A 25,917-nucleotide genomic window follows, 5' to 3' on the forward strand; every position below is an offset into this window, starting at 1 on the left:
ATTTTCATACTTTGTATTTCTCCTTTATTCTTAAAAAAATTATAATAAAGAATCTTAAAATTGCATGTAGTTCATCTCTTTCTCTCTGAAATTTTCAAATGCTTACATTAATAAAAAGGAGAAAGATCTCAAATAAACAACCTAACTTTGATCATTAAGGAATTAGAAAAAGAATAACAAACTAAGCCCATAGTTAGCTGAAGGAAGAGAATCATAAAGATTAGAACAAAAATAAATAAAATGGAGAATAGAAATCTAATAGAAAATTTTAAAATCTAATAGCTGCAGTATTGAAAAGTAAAAATAAAGATAATTTTCTGAGTACACTATGAAAAAAGAGAAAAGACTCAAATAAAATGAAAAAGGAGACATTATAACTGATATCACAAAAATCATAAGGAACGGAAGAGGCTATTGTGAACAATTATTTGACAACAAATTGGATAGCTCGGAAGAGATAAATTCCTAGACTCAAACAATCTACTAAGACTGACTCATAAATTACTAGAATACCTAAACACACCAAACATATGAGATTAAATCAGTAACATAAACTTTCCAACAAAGAAAACTTTCGCTGGACAAATTCTAACAAATATTTAAAGAATAATTAACACCGATACATCTCAATCTCTTCCAAATAAACAGAAGATGAGAGAAGACTTAAAACTCATTTTATGAGGCCAGCATCACCATAGAGTTTTGAGTGGGACCTAAGGAAATATAACTTGCAGAGGATTATGGATATGGCTATTGGAACACACAATTCCTAGAGTAAACACAAATGGACAGCCAACAAAGTACTATTCAGTTTGTGCCAATGGAAGAGAGGAAGGATGAAAGGTGTAAGGACTATGGATAATTGATACATTTATAGCACTGATTGCCCAGTTTCTGGAACTAAGCCAGTTATCATTCATATAACTCCCTCCATTGCCTAAAGAGGCAGGGACATCCCCTGGGGAAAGATCATGCAAAACCATAGTTAGATACATACACAAAATGGATACCCTAGTGCTTCACTAAAGAGACTCTTAGTCATTTCATCTGGTAAATGTGGACTGAGGAGTAGAAGATTCCAAGACACATTGAGGGATATTAGAAATAGAGTCTGTGTTAACACTGATACCTGGAAATTGAAACATCATCATGTCGTCATGCTCTTTCTCTGTTAGAAATGGGATATATAGGAAGATACGTGGGGAGGGGAGGTAATAAATAGAGTTTAAGTCAAGGACTGGCTTACAGAACTCACAGTGGTGACCTGGTTGTCATTTTATCACAATGTATCTTTAATGCATAGACGAAGAACTATCATAGTATTAATAGAAAAGTTTAGGGACATCTTCCAAATTATTCTTCCCTGGAAAAGGAAATAATTCACAAACAATTTTATATCTCACGTGGCTTAGATAAAAATAACATCACCCTCAATAATCTAAAAAAGGCAGAATTAAGGAGTCTCATGATATCTACTTTGATTTACCAATCTGTCTCCCATAGAGATGGGATAGATGCTAGAGGATGGCTGTAGACTACCACAAGCTGAACCTAGTTGGAGCCGACATCTCAAATACCATGAGGATGTTGCACCTTTGTTAAAGACAGTTAATATACCTCAGTCATAGGGAGTGGAGCTACTGATTTAGAAAGTGTGTTATTTCCTATTACTACAACAAAATAATTAAAAACTGTTCACATTCACATGGAATAAACAAAACCAGGTAGTCACATTATTGTTCCAGTGTCATGTCAACTCTTCTACCTGTGTCATAATTTAGTCTGAAGACATATGGACTATCTGAATATTCTACAAACCCCATCTCTGATATGATCCCCTGAATTATGAGTGAAGTGGTACACTTACTTGGAATATGTTGCAATTGCAATTGCACAGACAGAAATATGTAGCAGAAGCCTAGATACGCATGATATCCACCATTGTACCAATGTCCCTTCCTCAGCCTATGGCTATGTAAATAATTTATGATGGGATGAAAGAGAAGAACAAATATTAATGTAGTTTATCAATGATTTGTCTTGGTAGGGTGGAACAAGTCAAAAGCAATGACAACTACACTATAGCACCACACATTGCTGACCTTAAAAAATAATAATAACAGAGGAAAATCTTCCCAATAGGTATAACTTCAGACAGTGAACCTGGACTTCCACTTTGTGCGGACAGAGAACTGGCCCAAAGAAACAATAAACATAGGCTCATGATTAGTATTAAATAGTTGGGAAATTATTCAGAATCTTGGATGGAAATATAAAAAAAAATTACATTGAAAAAAGTCTAAGAGGAAGATGATGTATAAATGTGTCACATAAAAAATACATTCACCTCTGAAAATGGACCAATCACAAGCTGCCAAAATGACTCAGCAAGTGAACCTTGTCAAGCCTTTGTAACTGGCCACTACAGATCTGTCATAATGGGCACATGAATGAAGTAGTCATGGCAGCAATGAAGGTGATGCCAGGGCTCAACAGCATGAGCTCATACTACCAATGCCAGTCTAGCTTCTCCTAGAGCCTAATGTGCAACCTGCGATGAACAGGAACCAATGGTAGAATATGACATGATTCATTGAGGGAACCAACATCAGCTTGATGGTAAGGATCAGTAGTTTATGCTCAAGGAATAGGTATTTATCTGGATATATGTATATTTACTGTTTACGCAGCCTCAGTATATATGAGGACATGTTGACCTACTGGCTTCGCATTATACTCAAACTTGCATACATGCATGGGGTTCCCACTTTACATTTAAAAATGTGTAGGAAAGAACCTCTGACCATGGATTCCACTTGTAGACACTGCAACATCAAGAAATGTCTAGGCTTGACACCTGTTCAAAGAGGGTAATTTTTCCAACAACATGCATCCTTATCATCTGAAAGGACAATCAGACTCAGAATGGGTATGAAACAGTGATAGGAATAAGTTTTGAATGATCCCAAGCATACTCTTACTTAATACTTGTTACATGAGTATCTGGTGAGTATAAGTGCTATTAGAAAAATACAAATCTCTTTGTTTAATATGACTCTCATCTCTCATTGAATAATATTTTTTTAGAAGAGAGAAAAGCATTAATTTCATAGTCAGCAACAACATACTGCATACGTCCTAGGAATTGGGCATCATGATATTATCTGGAGAAAAAACGATGTCATGAGCTCTGATCTGTAATTTCTCAGAAACTACTTGGCTCATGTCTTCGTTTGTCAATATCTGTAGTCCCCAACCTTAATTATGTACTGTCCAATGACCTGCTTACTTTGTTACTTTAGTAGAGTGTCTTATCTGAATTTCCAATCCTCGGGGTGTTAATCTGTCACTAGAAACAGTTTCAACCATAATTTTCTCACTCTTGATCACAACTTATCCATATGACCCAGTGAAACAAATTACAATGTTCTTATTGAATTGATTTGACTTCTGGGCCTTTGTAAATCTTAGTTCTCTAATTAGGCTGTGAAAAGAAATTGCAATATATAGATTCATGAAATAGCATCAGGACAGGGGAAACATTTTTAACAATTTTGGAACCCAAGGGGATTTTAGAACTGTCACTGTGAAGAGTGGGGTTTAAAATTCAATGGTCTACATTAAAATAAATATTCCTATGACAACACAGTCCCTGCTCTAGGCATCTCAGAGTCACCATAGGTTTGCACGTTAGAAATGCTGAAATATATGGGAAATGACAAATTGTATTACATTTTCATATTACAACATTAAACATTCTATTACTTTTATTCCAACAACTACTGTCTTATTTTATGTCCTAATCATTACTTGTCTATACAACTTCAACACTTTCTTAAATTGACTCTATTACTAGAAATCTGTCCTTTGCCAGATGACCTTCCTATGAAAAATATGTATTTTTTTTTTTTTTTTTTTTTTTTTTTGAGACAGAGTCTCGCTTTGTTGCCCAGGCTAGAGTGAGTGCCGTGGCGTCAGCCTAGCTCACAGCAACCTCAAACTCCTGGGCTCAAGCAATCCTTCTGCCTCAGCCTCCCGGGTAGCTGGGACTACAGGCATGCGCCACCATGCCCGGCTAATTTTTTTTTATATATATATCAGTTGGCCAATTAATTTCTTTCTATTTATAGTAGAGACGGGGTCTCGCTCTTGCTCAGGCTGGTTTTGAACTCCTGACCTTGAGCAATCCGCCCGCCTCGGCCTCCCAAGAGCTAGGATTACAGGCGTGAGCCACAGCGCCCGGCCGAAAAATATGTATTTTATGTGACTTTAATTTTTTCAGATAGTGAACACTTTTATTCCAATAGGCAATATTGCATAAAATTTTATTATGTGAAAAAAAAAACCAAAAACATAGAGACTTCTATTTCTAGCCATGATGGAATAATTGGTACTGGAATAATACCACATTTATAAACCTATGTGAAACTGAACAAAATATATGAAGCAACTACTTGTAAGGCATTAGACAGTAGGCAGTACAATGTTGAAATCTCTGAGAGAATGAATTAAATAACCACTACAATATTTGTAAAGACCTAAAATATTTTGTCACTTTTTTAAAAATAAAATGTACATATACATTTATATTACCCTTTAGAAATTCATATAATAATATAATTTCTCCTTGGTAATATGTAAATGAAATGTTAGCTATTTCTAGTTTGAAAAAACAATGATTTTTAGGCTGGGTACAGTGGCTTACACCTGTAATCCTAGCACTCTGGGAGTCCAAGGCAGGAGGATCACTCAAGGTCAGGAGTTCAAAACCAGCCTGAGCAAGAGTGAGACCCTGTCTCTACTAAAAATAGAAATAAATTAACTGGCCAACTAAAAATATATAGAAAAAATTAGCCGGGCATGGTGGCGCATGCCTGTAGTCCCAGCTACGCGGGAGGCTGAGGCAGAAAGATTGCTTGAGCTGGGGAGTTTGAGGCTGCTGTGAGCTAGGCTGACGTCACGGCACTCTAGCCTGGGCAATAGAGTGAGACTCTATCTCAAAAAAAAAAAAAAAAAGAAAGAAAGAAAGAAAGAAAGAAAAAAGAAAAAATGATTTTTATAAAATATAATGCTAATTATTTTCATTTATTTTATATTTGATTATGATAAAATTTCCAATTATTTTGAGAAGTTTATTATTTTAATCCCTCCAAATAAAAGTTACATAAAGACAGCAATCTTGGCTGTTTTGTATGCTTATATATCTTTGCAACATAGTCAAATGTGTGGCACTTTTTAGGTACTCAACACATGTATGATGAGTTTATTAATGGCTGCATATTTGATTTCTTCTCTGATAGGTATCCATTTCTTACTGTGGGTTAGTTTTCTTATGAATATATTTTAATAGATATATTAATGAGGAAGAAAAAATGGTGGATTAGTGGTGGTCTCTTGGTTCACTGCTCTCAAAAGAGGAGGCGAAGAACTCAAATGGCTACACCTGAGTGGATCACGCCCCTGCAAGAACAGCATTGTGAATCTGCGGAGAAACGGTGTGGGACACACAGCACAGGTGTGAGCATAAGGTGCTCACAGCACACAGCGCAGGAAAAATAAAGGTGAAAGGGAGATATGTTTGCAAATACTGGACGGGCATGAGATATACAATAAGGACAGGAGCGCAGGAGGGCCACGCCTGCCTGGCCAGCCAGCGCAGTGTGATCTGACCCACAGGAGGACACCCTGCTCTCCCACAGACCTCATATATACTCAGACAGAGAAGCGCCTGAAGTCAGTGCAAAGTCCTGGCGTGCTACCACAGGCTCTGTGGAGAGGAGATAGTAGTGGGAATCATTTTGAATTCTCTGGTGTTACCCAACTGCACTGCAATGGGCAGGGAGGAACCGGTCTGAGTGATTACTTCCCGGGACCATGACCACTTGCAGGAATTTGGAGATAGGCATCTTGCCTTTGGTGGTCTGTGGGACCAGAGCACAGAGGGTGAATGCTGAAAAGGGGGTTCTGCCCCTGGAAACCACTGATGATTCAGGCAGCTCAGGGCAGGACAAAAAGAGCAAGACCCTCTGCTAGGCAGACAAGAGACTACATATATTTTACAACAGTGTTCATTCAACAAATATTTTGAGTATCATTCTGTGCCTAAAACTATAGAAGAAATTTGGCCTTTAGCTGTGAAAAAAAGAGGAAAACACCGTTGCCTTCATGCAACTTATTTTCAGCTAATGGAAAATATATGATAAACAATAAGAAAAGAGATGTAATAAATTAATTATTACGTTGAGGATAGTAATTACCTTGGGGGAAAAGAAGCAAGACAAATGAGTTCAGGAATACTAGAGGGGGGAGCAAGTTGTAATTATAAATAGGATTTGGAAGTAGAGTGATATTTTAACACTAAGAAGATATTTTTAAAAGATTGAAGTAGGTGAGAGTTTTAGCCACGTGATTCTCTTGGTAGGGAACACTTTAAGCAAGAAGAAAAGCCTGAGTAAAGTCACAGAAAACAGTACATTTGATATGTTCAAGGATTAGCAAGGAAGCCAGAGGAGATAGGGTGGTAAAGAAGAGGCAGAGGAGTAGATGTGAAGGATAACAATTTGTGTTGATATTAATATTTTACAAAGATATTTCATGTTTGGTAGTTATATTTTTCAGAAAGGATCATATATAGACTATGAACTGTAAGATTTAGTAATTTAAATCTAAAAAATATATCATTAGACTTAAGGAAAATAAGTTTTAAAGGAATAATAATAGAAGGTGCAATGTGTCTTGCTCAGTTGACAAATTCAGAATCAAAATATAATGGAACAATTCAAGTATCTTTAGTCAGATTTTATGGAAGAGAACTTCATCTCTTGTAGATTTTGGTGACAAAATAGGATGTCACAAATTAAAGTACCTTTAGGTGCTTTTAAAGGAAGTATCCAGCAAACTTAAAAGCCCACAACTCATAACTGGTAGGAGAAGTTAGGATGTTGCTATTTTTTTTAACCCAAATCTTTACTCCTTTGTGGTCCTTCTAAAATAAGAGCAATTTGGTTCTTTGGCTTTGTGAAAGGGAAAGCCCCATAACCTTTTTTTTTTTTTTTTTTTTTAACAAGTGGCTCATCATATTTGATCTGTGAAGTATAAAAGAATAGAACTTCAATATGAACATCATACAGAACCCTCACCATTCATTGTTTTGTTCCATGTGGTTCAGCTTTCTGCTCTTAAAAGCAGTTCTTTCACATCATTTTTTGAAGTTTGTAACTTTACTGAAGAGGCTTTGTAACTGTCCATGAATTTTGTAACTACTGTAAATCGGGTGACAGCTTAACAGTGAAGAACTTTGAAAATGTTGCTTTGCTTTTATTTTTCTTAAAAAAATATGGAATAGTTAGAATAAAATTAAAAGAAATAAACATACTATCACATAATGAGGCACCAGAGAAAAAAATATATAAATATTTGAATAATCCTGACACAATCAATAATTATATCTTAAATTCATAATTGTATATATGTACATATATTCAGCAATTAGTTTATAGTAGCCATCTATTTATCATCTTTCTCTGCCTCTGCCCCCTCATTGTTTCATGTTTTACAGCTCTATAGTTTGGTGCATAAACATTTAGGATCTTTTCATCTATATTTTAACTTTTGTTCTTTCTTGTTCCGATTTTGGGAGATTTTCTCAAATATTTCAAGTAACCTACCTTTTTATTATTTTTTAAATTATGGCACCAGTTAAAAGTTTATAAGGTACCATTTTTTAAATTTTCTGAATATTAATATGTATAGTATACTTTTATGTTTTTTTTTATGAACACACTCTCTTCTCTGAGAATACTGGTGATAGAATTTTTGAGATGTATTTCACCTGCATTGTCACCTTTTTCAAAATCCTTTCCTTATGTTTTTTTTAAATTATATTTTAGCCTCTATTTTTCATCTTACGGACTTTTTCCCCCAAATGTATGCTTCATTTTTTTTTTTCTGAGTGTCTGACTATTTTTAAATGGTACAATCAAAAACTGCGAGAAAATTCTGTATGTACATGATTTGTTAAGCTAAGCTAAAATGTAGGCCTTATTGAAGGTTGTCTCTCTGGGAAATTTAGTTTCCTAGGCTTGCTTCAATTAAAAGTGGCCACATATTCTCCAAATTTTTCCCACAAATAGTTTTGGCCTATGTAACATTTTCTTGAATGTGTGAATATTTAATACATCTATATAGCTAATTTTTGTTTTTAGGATGAATAGCTTTCTCAAATTATAAATTCTCTTGTATCTTTTCTCTTAATTCAACACTTTATTGTAGAGATGTTTCAATACACACCAAATTAGAAAGAAGATTCTTAAAAATTCATATACCTATGTATGCCTTACCTGCAATGTTAACATTTTGGCAATATTGTTTCATTTTATCCCATACTTTTATATATTTTACTTTAAAGTCACATAAATGACTGCGATACTGCAATATTGTAAATATTTTAGTAATCATGTCTAAAAGGGATTTGGTTTGGTGATTACCACCATGCTAATATTAAATCACATCAAATTTACAATATTTTTTGGTGTCACCTATCAACCACTAATTATGCTCTTTTCCACTTTTTTTTTATGTGGTTGGGTCCTCCCCAAATTCACCCCATAATACCTGGCAAATGATTATGCATATTTCATAACCAAAGTAGATATTAACTACACTGTGAATACATTCTTTAGTCCCCGAATTATGTTAGGTGCTGCTTCCACGCATTATAATAACAACACTCAACTTCTTCCATTACATATATATTTATAGCTTGCAAATATCTTGTTTAATACACATCTCTTGCAGTGAACTATAAGAGCCTTATTTACCATGTAGCTATTGTTTTTAGTAGAATAAATTGTATGCAGTAATTACTCAATAACATAAATAAAATACAAAAAAATAAATTAATATTTTTGGAAAGTTATTAATCATAGATACTACTTTTTACAAAGAAAATATTTCTCAACACAATCCTAAGCTCTTTATGTATCTGTTCTTCCATGCTTCCAAGCTCTTTATGTATCTGAAAAAATAAACAGGCTTTTCAATTCTTCATGTTCTGTAATACAGAAAAATATCTTAACATCTCTAATGTTAAATATTTTTGGACTAAATTCAGGCATGTTTCCCATGGAACATATCAATATTTGTGTTTTCATGCAAATATTTGGTCAGACAAAAATATCAACTAAAATGTGCGTATATAACTACGAAATTTGTAAATGGAATATATGTTAGTCTGGTTAAGGCTTCAGACTTACCAGCTGTAACTGTTATGGACATGGTAGTTTGCTTAGGAACTAGAAATTATGAAACAATGTATCCCTTATCTCAATATGTGTGGCATGTTCAAATATGTTCTGAGAACCTCACAAGATTTATTTCACTATGCCCTTGAGTATTACCTTTAATTTGAATAAATGTTACTATGCCCTTTTTATGCTCTAAGGATTTTATTTACACTTAATTTTGTAGTTATTTTGGCAACAGAAAATAAAATCCAGGGCTTACTGATATAAAGAGTGTTCTTCATAAATGCAGGTGGAAAGACTCATAACATTGTAAAAGTATAAAACTTAAAATAAGAGTATGTCTGTCCTGCTATGTTTTGGACTTGAGTGGGACCTGTTACTACTTTAGTTAGGCTGATTATACTTTTTTTTTTATAAAGAAAGAATCAAGCTTTTATTCTGCCTTTCCTGTACAAACCATATTTCAGGGTAACTATACAGTTGGGGAAAAGTTCGTTATAAAACAACCAACTAATAAATGCCAAAGGAATGACACAATTAAAATTTGATCATTTTGCAACCTCTAATGAAATAATGAATCTAGTTGATAATTATCAATGGCTGTTAAAACCATTAGGTGAATGACTGGTGCAAAATTTCATAATAGAAGGATCAGGCCCAAAACACCAGAAATCATAGAATAATTATAACATCACAAAAAAGAGGCAACCAGATACATGGCCTCCTGATGTGATGCAATGGGAACTATAGAGCCTCCTCTATGAAATATTCTTGCCAAAAATACAAACCTGAATCTGACCAAGGAGTAGAAAAATGACACCATCAGGATTCAATTAGCTAAAGCTACCACACAGGGTAAAAAATGACTTGGTTTCTTAAAAATGGCCAGGGGAAAAAGAATGGGGAAACTGTTAAAGATCAAAATATAAACATATCAACTAAAAAAAAAAAAAAGTGAACTTTGTTTGCATCCTAGTTTGAATAAACCAAGCTCTAAAGACATTGAGACAATTGGGGAAATTTTACCACTGACTGACCAGACATTAGGCAATATTCAGGAATTGTTAATATTTTAGAAGTGATAACGGTATTGCTGTCATGTTTTAAGAAAATCCTCCCAAGTAACAAAGAGCACACTGAATCCTCAGATCTTGGTTCTGTCATTATTCTCTAATAAAAAGAACCAGCACTCTTTGGGAAAATGGTTTATTCCAGGACTGGAGCAAAGAAAAATATAAGTGTGGATGATCTTATGGTGCCATAAGGTAAGAAAGAGCTCACAAAAGGAAAGAGGTTTTTTTAGTTGTTATTGTTTGTTTGTTTAGTCTGATTTCTGCCTTTTGGGGTAGGAATGTTTACCCAATGCCTATACCACCATCATATCTTAGAAATCAATAACTTGTTTTTTATTTTGCTGGCTCAAGCTAGGAGGAACTTGCCTTGAGTCCTAGATGAGACTTTGGACTTTTGAGTTGATGTTGGAATAAGTTAAGACTTTGGGTATGGGATAATTATATTTTGCAATGTGAGAAGAACATGAGACTTGGGGGTGCCAGGGGCAGAATGCTATAGCTTAGGCATGTGTTCTCCCAAACTCATCTTGAAATTTGATCCCCAGTGTTGGAGACAGGGCCCAGTGGAGGTATTTTGGTAATGGGGGCAGATCCCTATGAATGGCTTTGTGCCATTTTTGAAGGAAAGAATAACTTCTCACTCTATTAGTTCCTGAAAGAGCTGGTTGTTAAAATGGGCCTGGCTTTTCCCCTCTCCCTCTCTTAGTTCCACTGTTGCCATGTGATCTCTGCACACACCAATTCGTCTTCACCTTTTGCATGAGTGAAAGCAGCCTGTATTTAATCCTTGTCATATGGAGATGTCCAATCTTGAACTTTTCCATACATCAGAATCATGAACCAAATAAATCTTTCTTTAGATAAATTATCCAGCCTAAAGTATTCTATTATAGTAACAATAAATGAGCTAATACACACACATTTTTACCATTTTTGTCCTGGGATGTTTGAATTGCTAATGTTCTTTGTCTCTGAATGGATGGAGCAACAGCAACAAAATAGATCTAATGCAACTTGAGTCATTTTCAGTCATAATGGCATTGAGGTTACACTTTAAGCTCAAAGGCTGTATTTTCATCAAAAAAGGTTCAATCTCCATTTCAGGGAAAGTAGAAAAAACAAAACATATCACTATACTTGATGATGCCGTGGCATCATCATAGCTCACTGCAACCTCAAACTCCTGGGCTCAAACCATCCTCCTGCCTTAGCCTCCTAAGTAGCTGGGACTACAGGCACATGCCACCACACCCTCCTAATTTTTTTCTATTTTCTTAGAGATGGGTCTTGCTCTTTCTCAGGCTGGTCTTGAAATCCTGACCTTAACACTATGCCCATTTTGGTACCTTGGCTTCCCAGAGTGTTAGAATTACAGGCATGAGCCACTGCACCTAGCCCAATTTTATTATCTTTTCAAAGAATCACCTTTCTCTTTTATTGATTTTTCTATAGTTTTGGGTTTCAATTTCATTGGTTTCTGTTTCTATTTATTACTTGACTTTTTCTACTTTGGGACTATTTTCTATTCTATCCTCCCTAGATACTTAAGGTAGGTCTTTAGATTATTGATTTGATACTTCTTCTTTTCTAATGTAAGCATTTAGGGCTATAAATTTCACTGCCTTAGTTCCGTACCACAAATTTTAATATGTTGTGTTTTCATTTTCATCCACTTCAATTAATTATTTGATTCTACATGTCTTAGTTAGTTAGGGATACTATAAAATACCTTATTCTAGGTAATTTATAAACAATAGAAATTTATTCCTCATACTTATGGAGGCTGGGAAGTCCAGGATAAAAGTGCCAACATATTCAGTGTTTGCTGAGGACTCACTCTCTGCTTCAAAGATGGTTCCTTCTCATTGCATCCTTACGTGGTGTTCCCTTGGGACTCTTTAGTAAGGCATTTATCTTATTCATGAAGCCTGAATAACATAATCACCTTCCAAAGATCCCACCTCTTAATACTATCATATTGGGAATTAAGTTTCAAGATATGTATTTGGAGGAAATGGGGTACAGAAACACCACATGAGTCTTCCTCTTTAACCTGTGGATTATTTAGAAGTGTGTTGCTTAGTTTGAAAGTCTTTAGAGGATTTCCTAATATCTTTCAATTAGTAAATAGGTTCCATTGTGGCTGGAAAACTTACTTTGTATAATTTGCATTATCTTAAATTTATTGAGATTTGTTTTATGGCCCAGTTTATGGAATATCTTGATATCTGTTCCTTAGGTATTTGAAATGAATATATATTCCGCATTATTCTGTACAATGTTTAGTAAATGTCAACTAGATCCTATTTTATATTGTGTTGCTGACTTATTTTTTATCCTTATTGATTTTCTATATAATGTGATCAATCTTGAGAGAGAAGTATAAAAATCTCAGTATATAACTTTAGAATTGTCTATTTCAATTCTATCGTTTATATCAAAAATAATTTATCACTTTAAATTCTATGCCCATCTAAAATTTAATTCACCAATTAGTATATTTTGGTTTGTGGGTGGGAGAAAAAAATAGCACCATATATTGGTCATTTCCTCCAACTTTGCAAAGGTTTCAAAAATTGGGGCTCTGATAGACCATTTTTCTTTTGCATAGGTCCAGACTTGTCACATTCTTTATGTAGATCATAACATTTTAGAGTTCCTCCCCCTATAAATGGTTCCATAACTTCATTTCTTAACTTGAAAACTAAATTTATTGATCACAAGCTTTATTTTGTAATACACATAAATAGTAGTGTTGGCTAAAGTATGAGAGGCAGGAAAATTACTCCAGATTTAGACTATGTATCATATTTAGTTGTGTCTATCCTATCCATGATAAAAGAGCTGTGAGTAAAAGTAAATCTAAATGAAACATGGTTTAAATAAATTTGACATTTTAGTTTTTCAGTTGGAGGTAGACTTGGATATTTAAAGCAGCTCCATAACTATAAAAATCTTACACTCTCTATAAAAGTGTATTCAGCCATCATTTGCCTTCAATTTGTTGCCTCGTAGTCTTAGACAGGTTCCTCTACTACAGCATCACATCCATTTGCTAGATCTGGGCAAAAGAATGAACTCTAGTGAATTAGGTGATATTTAAGAGAGGATTCTCAAAAGCCTCATCCAGTGAGTTGCATTTATATTTCATTGGTATAATTGTGTCTCTTGGCTATTCTTAGCTACAAAGGAGCTGAGAGATATGTTGTTTTCTTTTTTTGTTTTCTTTTTGATATTTGTTTTCTTTTTTCTTAACTTGAGATAGTGTTGTCTCCATAAAAATTAGCGTTTTTTCTCAGAGAGGGAGAAAATACATCTTAGGCCACTGTGAATGTCACATGGGTCTAGTACATTTATCTGCCACTGAATATATATTAGTATAAATCCTAACCTTATGACACCACTCCTTCTAGGTAAAGTAAATAATGAAGATGTTCTTCTCAACATCTCCACTGGGAATAATTTCTCTCTTTAACATACTTTAGAGATACCCCTTGGTGAAACAAGCATAACTGCAGAGCAATGTCAAAACCTTGCTAGATCCCAGCTTGTTCCTGTGCTCCTGTGGTTATGCTAGAATTTGGTCCTCTTCATTCAGGCAGTTAGAGTCAATTTATTATTCTATAAGAAGCTACATTAGGGTTCTCTAAGTGTACTTGATGATGAAGGGCTGTTAGGAATGGTTACCATTCTACTTTGTGAATCAGATAATGCCCTATTTATGAAGGACATTATCTTGAATATTCTGAATACATGAGATTTCATGATATTTACATCAGTACCAAGAATTGTTTCTCAAAAATAAAATGATTGCATCTAAAAAAGAATAAAGATTCCCTCAAAATCTCTCTATATAAGGCCTATAGTCATTCTAACAAAGTTTAAACTATCCTATTTCTTTAAATCACTTGTTCTACCTACGAAGCTCCACATGGAAGCATCAAATGGTCAAATTTAAGGCAAAGGCTTTTGCCCTTGATTTTAAGAATACGGAAGAAAAAAAATGACTTTCTTAACTATGTATAAGAAATGGTTCCTCCCCTAAAAGACTTGCTCAATAGCTTATTTCCCAGATATAAATGGAATTTCAATGCTAAAAGTATGACAAATGTTGAATATGGAATAACTATCAAATTCATTCAATGTAAAATTTAGAGCACATTATCACAGAATTATTTTAAATAAAAGTAAAGCATATGACTTAGAATGGTGTCCTTTGGCACCTTATGAATTGAGAGATGTCATTAACACTGTTCAATTGTAACTGATTTTTCAATAGGTCAATAACCATTTGGAAGTGCCTGAAGAATTAGCCTCTGCAGGATGAAAAGTAGGTGAGAATATTATCAAATTAGTCAAGAAAAAAACAACTCAGTACATCTAGAAATGGAATTTACTAAAATGAGATACAAATAATGGTGGTACAAATCTATGTGCAGTCGAAAAAGACACACTTAGAAAAATTTATAGTTTGTGAAAATCTGAAGTATTTAAAGTCTATTGATATTCATTGGCATTTATCAGCACATAGTTGAAGAAAATGTTTGAATTTATCTTGTATTATTGAATGAATAGCATGGATGGTGAATTTCATTCACTCTAGTAGACATAATCATTGCCCATTCCATAAATTTTTGTCGAAAATATTAATAGAAAAATTCTGGCCTCTTACACAATGGTTAGATCATTTAGCAATGGTAACATTTTATAACAATTATTTGAAGTGCTAGCCAAGATTGAAAGTATTCTGAACAGGAACCATTCCAATCACTACATTGAATGGTTTTAAAATTAGTTTTTACTATAAATTTTTTAGATAATATTTCTTAATGAATTAATCTAAAAATTACAAATGAAAACAGTGTTTATATAAAAAACATACTGCTTTAATATCATTTCAACAATGAAAGTTTGAATCATTGAACAAATGCTAATATGCTGTATATGCTTTCTGTGATTACATAAGTTAAACCAAAAGAGTTATTCTTCATTCCAATGCCAATTTGCAGCAGATATATTTTCTCTGAGCTCAAATTATAATTTAAGAATTTTTTTGGAGTTTTATGTAAATGTAAAGGAAATTTCTATATTTCAAAAGGTATTTTACTGAACAACTGATTAACTTCCACTTAACCTTCAATTGGAAGTGATTAATATGTAATATTATGATATTATGACATGCTAAAAGGCAAATGTCTACAGAAGAAACTGATAGAATGCTTTCAAAATGTTGCTCAATTAAAATAATATACTTGAGGATTGATATCAGTATTTGGTAGTATCTCTCTGTGTTACAAACTAATTCAAAAGTGAAATATGCAAAATCTCATTCCAGATGAGTTTTAATAGATGAAGATTTGCAATCAATTTCCATGATAGGTGACATGAACTTTGAATGCCAATTAAGTAAAATGTTATTTCCTGATAAAGAATTGTATTGTTTCATATAAATAGAATCATACAATAAGTGTTCCTTTGTGACTGTTCCCTTAATGTAATGTTTTCAAGATTCAGAGTAGACAAATCCACAGAGACAGAAAACAGATTAATGGTTTCCAGGGGCAGAGGGGAGTGAGATAGATGTGAGGTTTCCTTTTGGGATGATAAAAATGTAAACATAGATTGTGGTGATATTTGCACCACTCTGTGAATATATCAAAACCCATTGAATTGTACACATCAAATGGGTGAGTTGTATAGCATGGGAATTCTATCTCAATAAAGTAGTTTCAAATAAAAAAAATAATTGTATTGTTCTCATTAGTAGACCTATATTACAAAAGATGTCTATTCAATTATTTTTGTAGTTTGGGTTTTGTTAATAAAAATATATGGAAATGTGTATTTTCACTTGTTATATAAAAACACCTGTATGATATCCTCAGTTTTGCCTCTTGGTCCACAAACTCTACTTTTACTATCTAAACTTTACCAGAAAAAGTCTGCACATTGCTTTGTCTACCATAAAAAAAAAAAAAAAAAAAAAAAAAAAAACTGATTGTTTACCATAAATTATCTACTCAAGTATTCTTTATTGGAAAAGTTTTACCAATATTCTACTCAGGTACTAGCAACTGAGGCTCTTTAGAGCACTTATCACCTTTGCCACCAACTTAGTGCACGCTACCACTTCCACAATGCTCTTTTATCTTCCCTGTACACACTAATTCATCCTTGCTTTAAAGCCTTTGCCCTACATAACTTTCTGTCTGAATCTCTTATCTTCCAATGTCTGGCTCTTTCTCACTATTCAGATATGAGAAGTAATATTAGCTCCTCAGAAAGACCTTCTCTAAGCACTATATCTAATGCTGACCATTCCACCAGTCTCTTCAGGTAATATCTCTAATTATCTTCAAAACACTTACCACTATATTAAACAAGTGTATTTATCTATTTGTATATTTATTAAAAATTGGTTTCTCAGTTTTCTCTATGAAAGTATTTTGTAAGAGCACAGTGATTTTTTTCAATGAATGAGTAACTTAATGTCTCTCATAGTAGATTATACTTTCTGAATGTAGAGAGTATGATTCTCTCTGAGCACAATGATTAATACATATTTAATAATGTAAAATGAACAAACAATTGGATTTTACTTGTTGCTAAAAGCAGTACTAGCCAGTGAAAGAAATTAACACAGCTCTACCTATAAATTAATAAAAATTAACCTTAAATTTACCCATAGTTTTCGTTTATCATGTACTCTTCTAATTTTCATTAGTTTTTTGGTTTTATTTCCTATTTAATTCATTTTCCTTGTCAATTCTGCTCAAGAATCCATAAATATGATGGGATGATGACAACAGGTTCTCACAGATCCTGAGAAAACCCTGGATAAAGAATAAATTTTTGATTTTAATTGCCTCTTCCTGTGGAGTCAAAATCTACTTTTGTAAATCTATAACCTTACTGTAGTGATCTGCCTATTTGAACATAGCTAGTCCCTTCCATAACAAGTAGCATTAAAACTACTATTTTGCTTTTAATTTAGCTACCTCAGCCTTGTTCTTGTTGACCTTTGCCCCTGGTTTTAATGTCAAGACCATGACAAATGCCCCCAGAGTACACTGTGATTGAATGTGAAATTTCAGCAGTGAGAAAAAATCCCTCAGGCAATGTTAAGAGAGACACCGGAAAACTCTGACCCTTAAATTCAAGTCTAGTTGGTTTTTCCATTAATCCAGAAGTCCTAAAAGTAAAGAAGCAATATGCCACCTTTATACATGCAGATACATGCATAGCAAATGCCAATACATGGAGAATCTATTAATAGTGCTGTTACCAGATGAAAAAAAACTAGGGAAAGAAACTGCAAATCAGATACTGCTTTAAAAAATAAATAAAATGTTTTATGATAAGTAGAAATAGATTTTAATATAATATATTTCATCTAATAAAAATAAAGTTAGATGAAACATTTTCATAAGTCATATGCATTTTAAAATGGAGCTTCCCCATTGCTTTCTAAATTAAAACATATTTGTACAAATATTGCTGTATTTATTTTCTAGTACGCCTTTTCTTTTTTGTTATGTAACTATATATGTATACATTTGTTTCCAGGTTTATTGAGGTAGATTGACAAATAAAAATTGTACATTTTAAGGTTTACAATGTGATGCTTTTATATGTTGTGAAATTATCATAACGAGCTAATATACATCTCAGTATATTTTTAGATAAATATTGATGTTTTCAAACATGGATTTAAAGTGTCAGCTGATGGTAGGAATTTCTGTTTTATTGTTTGTAAAATATCCGTCTCCTCCCCAAAATTTAACCAACTAAAGGAAAATGTAAAATTAAAATGAACATGTGTTTCATAAAATTTTTGCATAATTACATTTAAAACAAAACTTACACTATGTCTAATTGCATTATACATGGGGTTAACATGTTAATGATAAGAATAATGATTAAATTCACACAATCTGTGGTGTCTAATAGCCTTCTTTACTATTTGTGACATAAAAGAAAATTAAGTCGCTGAATAGTATAAAACCTATTCTATCCTGATATTAAATATTAGATAAGACTTAGACACTCAGGAAAATGACATATTACGAGTCATATTATTTGAAATGCAATTTCATGTATAGTTTTCTTAGAAGTAGTATTTTAGGATATGAAGAAAAGGTTATGAACTTCCGTTTATATAATCTAATTCAGACAGCTTTGGATCAGAACTTACTGAATACTAAGTGTATGATTTCAGAAAAATTACTTAGCATAATGTTGCTCAGATTCCTTATTTTAAAAGTAACAATAACATTTACATTACCCTTTGTGTTGTTTTGAAAAATAAATGAGTTAATGAATGCCTAATACATAATAAGCACTATGAAATTGTTAGTTATGATATTTAGGCATTATCAGTTTAACTTAGTAATTGACAATCTTTTCTAATTCAAGGTGCTAAGATTCAGACACATTAAAAAGCAATGTAATCATCTAGTGATGTCTTCTAACTCGATTAGAAAAATTTGGTTTTATTCTCCTGTGAGAAATAAACGGTGTAAACAAATGACAAAATTACATGGGGATTGAAATTACCACCAGCTCCAACAATGGGGCATAGCGCCACCTTGTGGAATTCTGGGCCATGTCCTGAGGAAAGCTGTCCAAGTATAAGATGAGTTTAAGCTAATAAAATATAGTATGATCACGTGCAATTTCTTAAAATGAATTATGAAGATTTTCATGATTATATCAAGGACTATAATTAGTGAGTAGGAAAAATAATGAAGTCTTTGTATAGATATGTTGAAATATCTATCCATACCCCATAAATATGTACAATTATTACATGTCAATCCAAACTAAAAGAAGAAAAGCATAAATACAAAACAATGCATTACAATATTTAATAACACCATGCTCTATTAAGGATTTTTACTAAAAGAGGAGATATTAGTTAGGTACTCCCCCTACAAAAAAAGGGGGATAACTATGTGAGATGATGGCTATGGTGATTAGCTTGGCTATAGTAACTTATTCATTATCTGTATGTATATCAAAGCATAATGTTTTACATCTTTTATATAGGTAACAAAACAGAATATTTTTTTAAATTGAAAAAATAATAGACAGTTTCAAGCTAATAAAATTTAGAAGCACCACAATTTCTAAAAATAAATCATAACTGTTCTTTTAATTATGATTCTTCCAATAAGGACTATGCCTAGTAAGAAGCAAAAATACTGACAGTTGCATATATTTTCTTCTCTATACCCTTGCATGTATATCTCCCCATTAATGAAGGCCAGAGTTAACAGTTTGGGGTCATCATTATGACAATATATTTACTAGAGTCTTATGCCATAGAGTTACTAAAGAGTGTGCCATTTTAAAAAAAATCAACAAAGAAAACCATCTACAAGTGTTCAAAATCTAAACGTTGTCATGTTGAGATGTCAGTGTTGTTAAAAAATGAAATAAAATATTAATAGCATGTGGTTCTCAGTCAATTACAAACCACAAGATGATAAAGGCATGGCAGTTTGCGAGGCTGGCAGGGTTGATCTGCCTTTAGGGATGATCTGATGCTACCTGTCCATTGTAGTCCTGACCAAGAGGACCTTAGCATTCATTCCCCTCAGATTGACAGAACTTTAGGCAGGGTTTTACCTGATTCTAGGCCACCAATCTCCCCTTTCTTAGAGCATTTGATTTAGTAAACATGAAATTGTAAATTCTTTCTCTGCCCTACGCAATGTAAATATTTCCCCTGCCTCTTAGCACTTTAATGACCCAGGAACATTTTCTCAAGGGCCTGACAGTCTTCCCTTTGAAATATAATCATGGAGTAAGTTAGTCCCCATGTCTCTCAGTGTCTGTAAAACAGTAGGAACATAACATTAGTAGTGATGCCTTGAGTCAAGTTGTAAAAGTACTTCCTGTCATATAGATATGAAAAGGTTTACTTTTCCTTTGGGTAAAGGCAATCAACAAACACAGATGGCCTATGATCCTTCAATCTCTTAAAATGCTCCAGCCATTTCTTTCAGCAGTGTTGAGCCCAGTTGAATTCTGGGCTCTCTCTTCTACTGCAGTAGCCTTGTGTAAAGTATTCCCTGCTGTGTAACTTTATCCAGTGCAATCTTTGCTTTAACATTGTTCATTTGGTATAAAAAATGGGATCAAAATTTAGTATTTTAATAACTGTAAATGTATCTCTTTTCATAGATGTTCTATTGGGACTCAAATTTAGGTTCATTAATACATTATAAAACATTGTATTATTTTTTTCTTTCTCTTTGAAATCTATCTTGACAGAAGATTTAAAGCAGTCTAGAGTAATTAGACATTCTGAGACAGTGTTATAAGTATCTATTCTGTAAAAAGGGTAAATTCTGAAAGTAAGACACTTATTTGCCCAGCAATATCTCCAAGGAGTCACAATTCTTGCCAACATTTACAGCCACACTCTTTAGATAATAACCCTTTAATTTTAGCCATGGATTTTGAAATCTGTCCATGGTATAACTACGCAAATTGCATAAGACTCTTAAAAATCAGAAATGAGCCCCATATACAGAAAATATGATACATTAAAATCACAAAACTCAAATGTACAATAAATTCAACTTCTCTTATTCTCCCTTGTAAAATTTGGTTTCTGTCACTAGATCATATATATGTGTGATATATAAGGTATGTAGATATACAAACCCCAAATATATATATGCCAAATATATATATATACCAAATATATACACCATATAAGTCAAACATATGTCTCAAATATAAGTATATCTCATATATATCAAATGTGTATCAAATATATATGTGACAAGAATTTAATCTAGTCAATGGAATTTAATCTAGTAGATAGTAATTTTTCTGTGTTATATCAGAATTATTAGCAATTTCAAATTTAATTTCTGTCAGTTCAGGTTACTCACCTTTCTCTTTGTCTTGTTCTAATTCTACATGGGGGCAGAATGTGGTAAGTTGTTTGTCTTGTGTGGTGCTCTAACCATATTGGGCAATATTCTTCTCTTTCTTATATTGTTCATTGTTCATTTCTCCATACTGATCCAGGTAACTTTAGTGGTCATGAACCAGCAAATCACGGAGTCATGTATTTGTTCAACAAATATTTGTTTATCTAGTCAATAAAGTAATAGAACACCATGTCTTGCTGGTGATGACACAGTAAAAAAATAATGTTTCCCTAACCTCATGGTGAGTATATTCTACATTGAAAGAGAGATAATAAATATAATAAAAGTAGGTGTAATAAAAGAAAAAACAAGAAAAGAGAATTAGGAGTGTGAAAAGCTACAATTTTAAATAGGGTGATAAAGATCTCCATGAAAAAATACTATTGACTTAAAACTGAATGTGCTGAAGAAATGAGACATTTTCATATTATGGGTAAGAACATTTTAATTTGACAACACAGTAAATAGAAGGGTCTTCAGGGACAAGTAGACTAGTGGGTTCATAAATGAACAAGATCTGTGAATGAGTTCATGATAGGAGATAAGGTTAGATAAATGATGGGGATGAGATCAGGGTGCATCTCATTGACATGGAAAGCCATTGTGATAATTTTGAATTTCACTTTGAATCAGTTCAGAAGTTACAGAGTAGTAACATGATCTGACATAATTGGAAAGATATTTTGTCCTCCGAGTTGAAAATAGATTTTGGGAGTCAAGTGTGATGGAAAGGAAATCAATTTGGAAAATAACACAATAATCCAGGAAAGACATAATACTGTGTTGATCATGGTCAAAAAATAGAGGTAGAGAAAAGTGGTAAAGGTCGCTATGCTTTTGAGTATAGAATTCAAAACATATCAAAAGTGAAGATACAAATTTGGGGTTTCTAAGTGTATAGATTATATTCAAAAGTAAGAAAAGAAAAAATGATATGACATCAACAAAGTCAGTTTACAAAGAAAATAGTCTGAGACTTGGGACACTTTTTTAAGATTTATAGATTCCAGAGGAGAATTAGAAGTAAAATAGAAGGAAAATCTGAAGGTAGCAGCAACCCAAAATAAGTGACTGACAGAAGATCTCAATCAATGGAGGATTATGAAGCCAAAGTTGGAGGATGTACCTGGGAAAAACACAAGCCAGGCACATCTGTGATTGTTTTTTCCAAACTGGGATTTGGTACCTCAGTATTTAAGGTGAGAGAGCACACAGAAAGAAAAGGAAGAGGGGAGTGGGCAGTGAGGAAAAGTTTACATATTTGTGAGGCTTAGGGAATCTACATTTTATATCAAATCAGGTGAAAGTTTGAAGGGAAAAAGTGAGTGAAGTAAGAATCAATTATGTATATGTCCCAGTATAGGTGAAAGAATGTTTGATAATGTCTTTTCTCTGTTCCGCACCTGGGAAAATAAACTTGTAGTCAACATTATTAGTGTGGAATCTAACAGATTTTAGTTTTAGGGACTAGACTTAGCTAGTAAATATAAAGTTACAATTCGCATGTCCTTATTTAGGGGAGACCAGCAAGGAATTTCCTTATGGATGACATATAGGAGCAGTCCTTGTAGGTGCTGGAGGTCTTTTATCTTTTGGTGGGGATGTGGCTAACACATAAGGTTAGTAACAGACATCCATTTGAAAGTGGGTGTTGCATGACTCAGCCTCCAGGCTGACCTTCCCTTTTACATAAAGAGTTGGGGAATGGTCCTGAGATTGAAATTTTCCTTTATGGTAGAAATATGGAGGTAATCGATGACTTTAACAAGAGGAGTTTTTGTGGAATAGTGGCAGCAAAATACAGATAGAAATGGATTCAGTTAAGTTAGATAAGAAAATTTAGATGTGGAGAAAGTTTACTTTTTGGTTAAGTTTTGCTGTAAATGAAAAAAGAGGAAAAGGAAGTCAGCATTTTGTTTCTTTAGTAATTATATAAGCCAATTTTGCAGTTTATTTTGTAGGGCATACAATAAACAAATAATGATCAATAATAAATGAGAGATGGGAAATAACAATGAATTCATTCAAACCAACAAAGTAAGCAAAATTGTCATGGATATTTTTGCTTCTTTTTACTGGTACAAATACCAAAAATTTTCAAGGATATTTAGAGATGACAGAGTAATACATATTAATTGATAATATAAGAACATATCCAAGAATGTGTGTGCATGTGTGTGAATTTAAATTATAATGAAAAACAATAGCAACACACAAATCATCTCAGTCATTATGTCTAGAAGGGAGGCAGGGGCACTGAATCTATAATGAGCACAAGCAACTATTACTGAAAGCCCAGCACTTGTATATGAGTCTGCATCAGAAGAATGAGGACAAGTGGTTGAGGAAAAGGAAATAGAAGTTTATTACTTTACAGACAAAGGAGGAAAAATAAAATGGCAGACTATCATCTCAAAATCCAAATTCCTCCCCCATGAGTGAAAATACAGAGCTTTTAAAGGAAGGGTTCTCATGTTCAGGGTATTTTTCAAGTACAGTTGATGGTGACCATTTCATCTCTAGAACCTGTTGGGACTTCCCACCAGTCTGGAGCCAGTCCTGGAACCTCCAGGACCTCCTGGGACCTCTGCCATCCAGTCCTCCACCAGGATGGTTTCGCTGAGCTATCTCCTACAGTACAAAGAACAACAACAACAACAACAACAAACCACTTCCCTGCCCTGCCAGGCTGCTGGCTTGGGGAAGAAGTGCCAGTTTTAGTTCTGAAAAAGGGCAAGAGACAGACAATGCTTTAAAGGGTGAGAGGGTTTTAAAGAGACAGAAATATTTTTTTTTCCCTTTTTCAGGCCATCCTCTCTGTTACAGAACCTTCAATGGTATCAGTAATATTGTATTCATTGAATTGGTATTCACTGAACATAGTTCATTTTACTGAACGTTATTGTTTGTGTATATACTCTAGTTGTTATTTGTATTTATAATATAAAATGTTTTAAAATCAAGAAGTGAAAGAATGTCTTAAAAATAAATGATGAGATAACAACTATGTAGGAAAGAAAGCAATGCTTAATTGAGTAGAAACAATGCCTGGGCTATTATCTCACAAATATTTAGTACACAGAAGTGGAATGACTTCTGGAGAACACTCATTCATAGCTAATTCTCTGTCTCACTTCTACAACTTTACTTTCTCTCTCAAATCATAGTCTTTTATTTAAATCTAAAAAGGGAAAAGTAGCTCTTTCATTATCATGCATTCCTATGAATGTATTTTTTCAAGGCATAAATACTGGTTTAACTGTAGTACTTCACTTAAGAAAATTCAAAATCAATCTTTTATGAAAGGAAATTTCAAAATGCTTTGAACAGTGAAAAATATACTTGGAGTTTGATTGCTACAGACAATAACATGTAACTTTTAGAGCATGTCAACTCTAAACTTTTTCTAAGAATAAAAAGACAAAGTATTTACATCAGTAGAGGTAAACTATATTATTTAACATGAGATCCCAATTGATTAAAATATAAACATTTCAAATGAATTGATGCATAAAACAATTAAAATCAAGTTTTCTAAAATCAATGGCAGTTGCAAAACTTTTATGTAGGTTCAATATAACCTATTAGAGTACTAACATTATGAAATGAAATTTTAAAGTAATGTAAGAAATATTTCAATTCTATTGTATTTCAAAAACATATAAAGCAGCTGAAATAGTAAAAACTATAAGGAATTTTGAAACATGTGGTTAAATATGACATTTTATATTCACATGAATATCCCTTAACTGCAAAGCCATATTTTAGCTCAAATTGAAGCAAAAATAATTTTCTGAAGGAAAATCTACTTTGGACATTGCTTATTCAGATATTTGTACATAAGGGAAAACCACTAGTCTCATATAATCTCAGTAGAAGTAAACCGAAGCAAACTGTGCTCATTTAAAGTTTGTGGTAATATTTCTTGTGACTGATATTTAGAGTATATCTAAGTATCAGAATTTCTATGGACCACATCATACTTCAAAGGGCAGTTTAGTTTGAAGACGAATACCTATGTCTATCCACTATCACCTGGATATTTCTTCCTTGTTTATGCAAACAATCTTAAAATTCAAGGAAATATCCTAATGAAGGATCATGCTGGGACAATCTGCTAGCTAAGCTACTCCATACAGACCATTTTCATTATTTTAAATATATGTAAAGACATGATTTCCATTTTACTCCTGAGTCATCAAGGTTAGGTATAGATCCATGAAAAAGCAACTCAGATGGCTCAGAATGATCTAAACCTGATTTTAGCTTTGTATTTATAATCTTCTCCCTGGCTTTGCATTTGTAATTGAATTTGCTGATAAGCACCTTGGGCATCTTTTTTATCCCATGATTAGTAAAGCTTCTCTTAACAATGTGCAACAGTGATAGCTGTTATCTGTCCATTCTCCTTTATTTGGTTTGTAAAAAAATTATGAGAAGTTCATTTTCTTATATCTCTCTTCTACAAACAGATAAGCAAAGAAAACAGCATTTATTCTACCCTAATTTTAGTCAATAACTTCTCACCAAAACTCCTGGCAGTTTATCTTCTTTTAATTAGTTTTCTGGGCATTGATGGTCTAGAGAAGAGCTAACATATATGTGACAAATAATTCATTTGTCCAAATCTAAACAAGTGGTACTCAAATG

The 25,917-nt window shown here is 33.1% G+C and overlaps 1 long non-coding RNA gene across 1 annotated transcript in view; it reads left to right on the forward strand.

Annotated features, from left to right (window-relative positions):
- Positions 1–2,505: 2,505 nt before the first annotated feature.
- LOC142874961 (uncharacterized) overlaps positions 2,506–25,917 on the forward strand; it is a 71,187-nt gene continuing 47,775 nt past the window's right edge. The window contains exons 1-2 of the long non-coding RNA XR_012922548.1: positions 2,506–2,619; positions 14,598–14,648. This is a non-coding gene — a long non-coding RNA (uncharacterized LOC142874961). The remainder of the gene's footprint in view (positions 2,620–14,597; positions 14,649–25,917) is intronic.

The sequence above is a fragment of the Microcebus murinus genome, chromosome 13 (genome assembly GCF_040939455.1).
Source record: "Microcebus murinus isolate Inina chromosome 13, M.murinus_Inina_mat1.0, whole genome shotgun sequence".
Classification (NCBI taxonomy): domain Eukaryota; kingdom Metazoa; phylum Chordata; class Mammalia; order Primates; family Cheirogaleidae; genus Microcebus; species Microcebus murinus.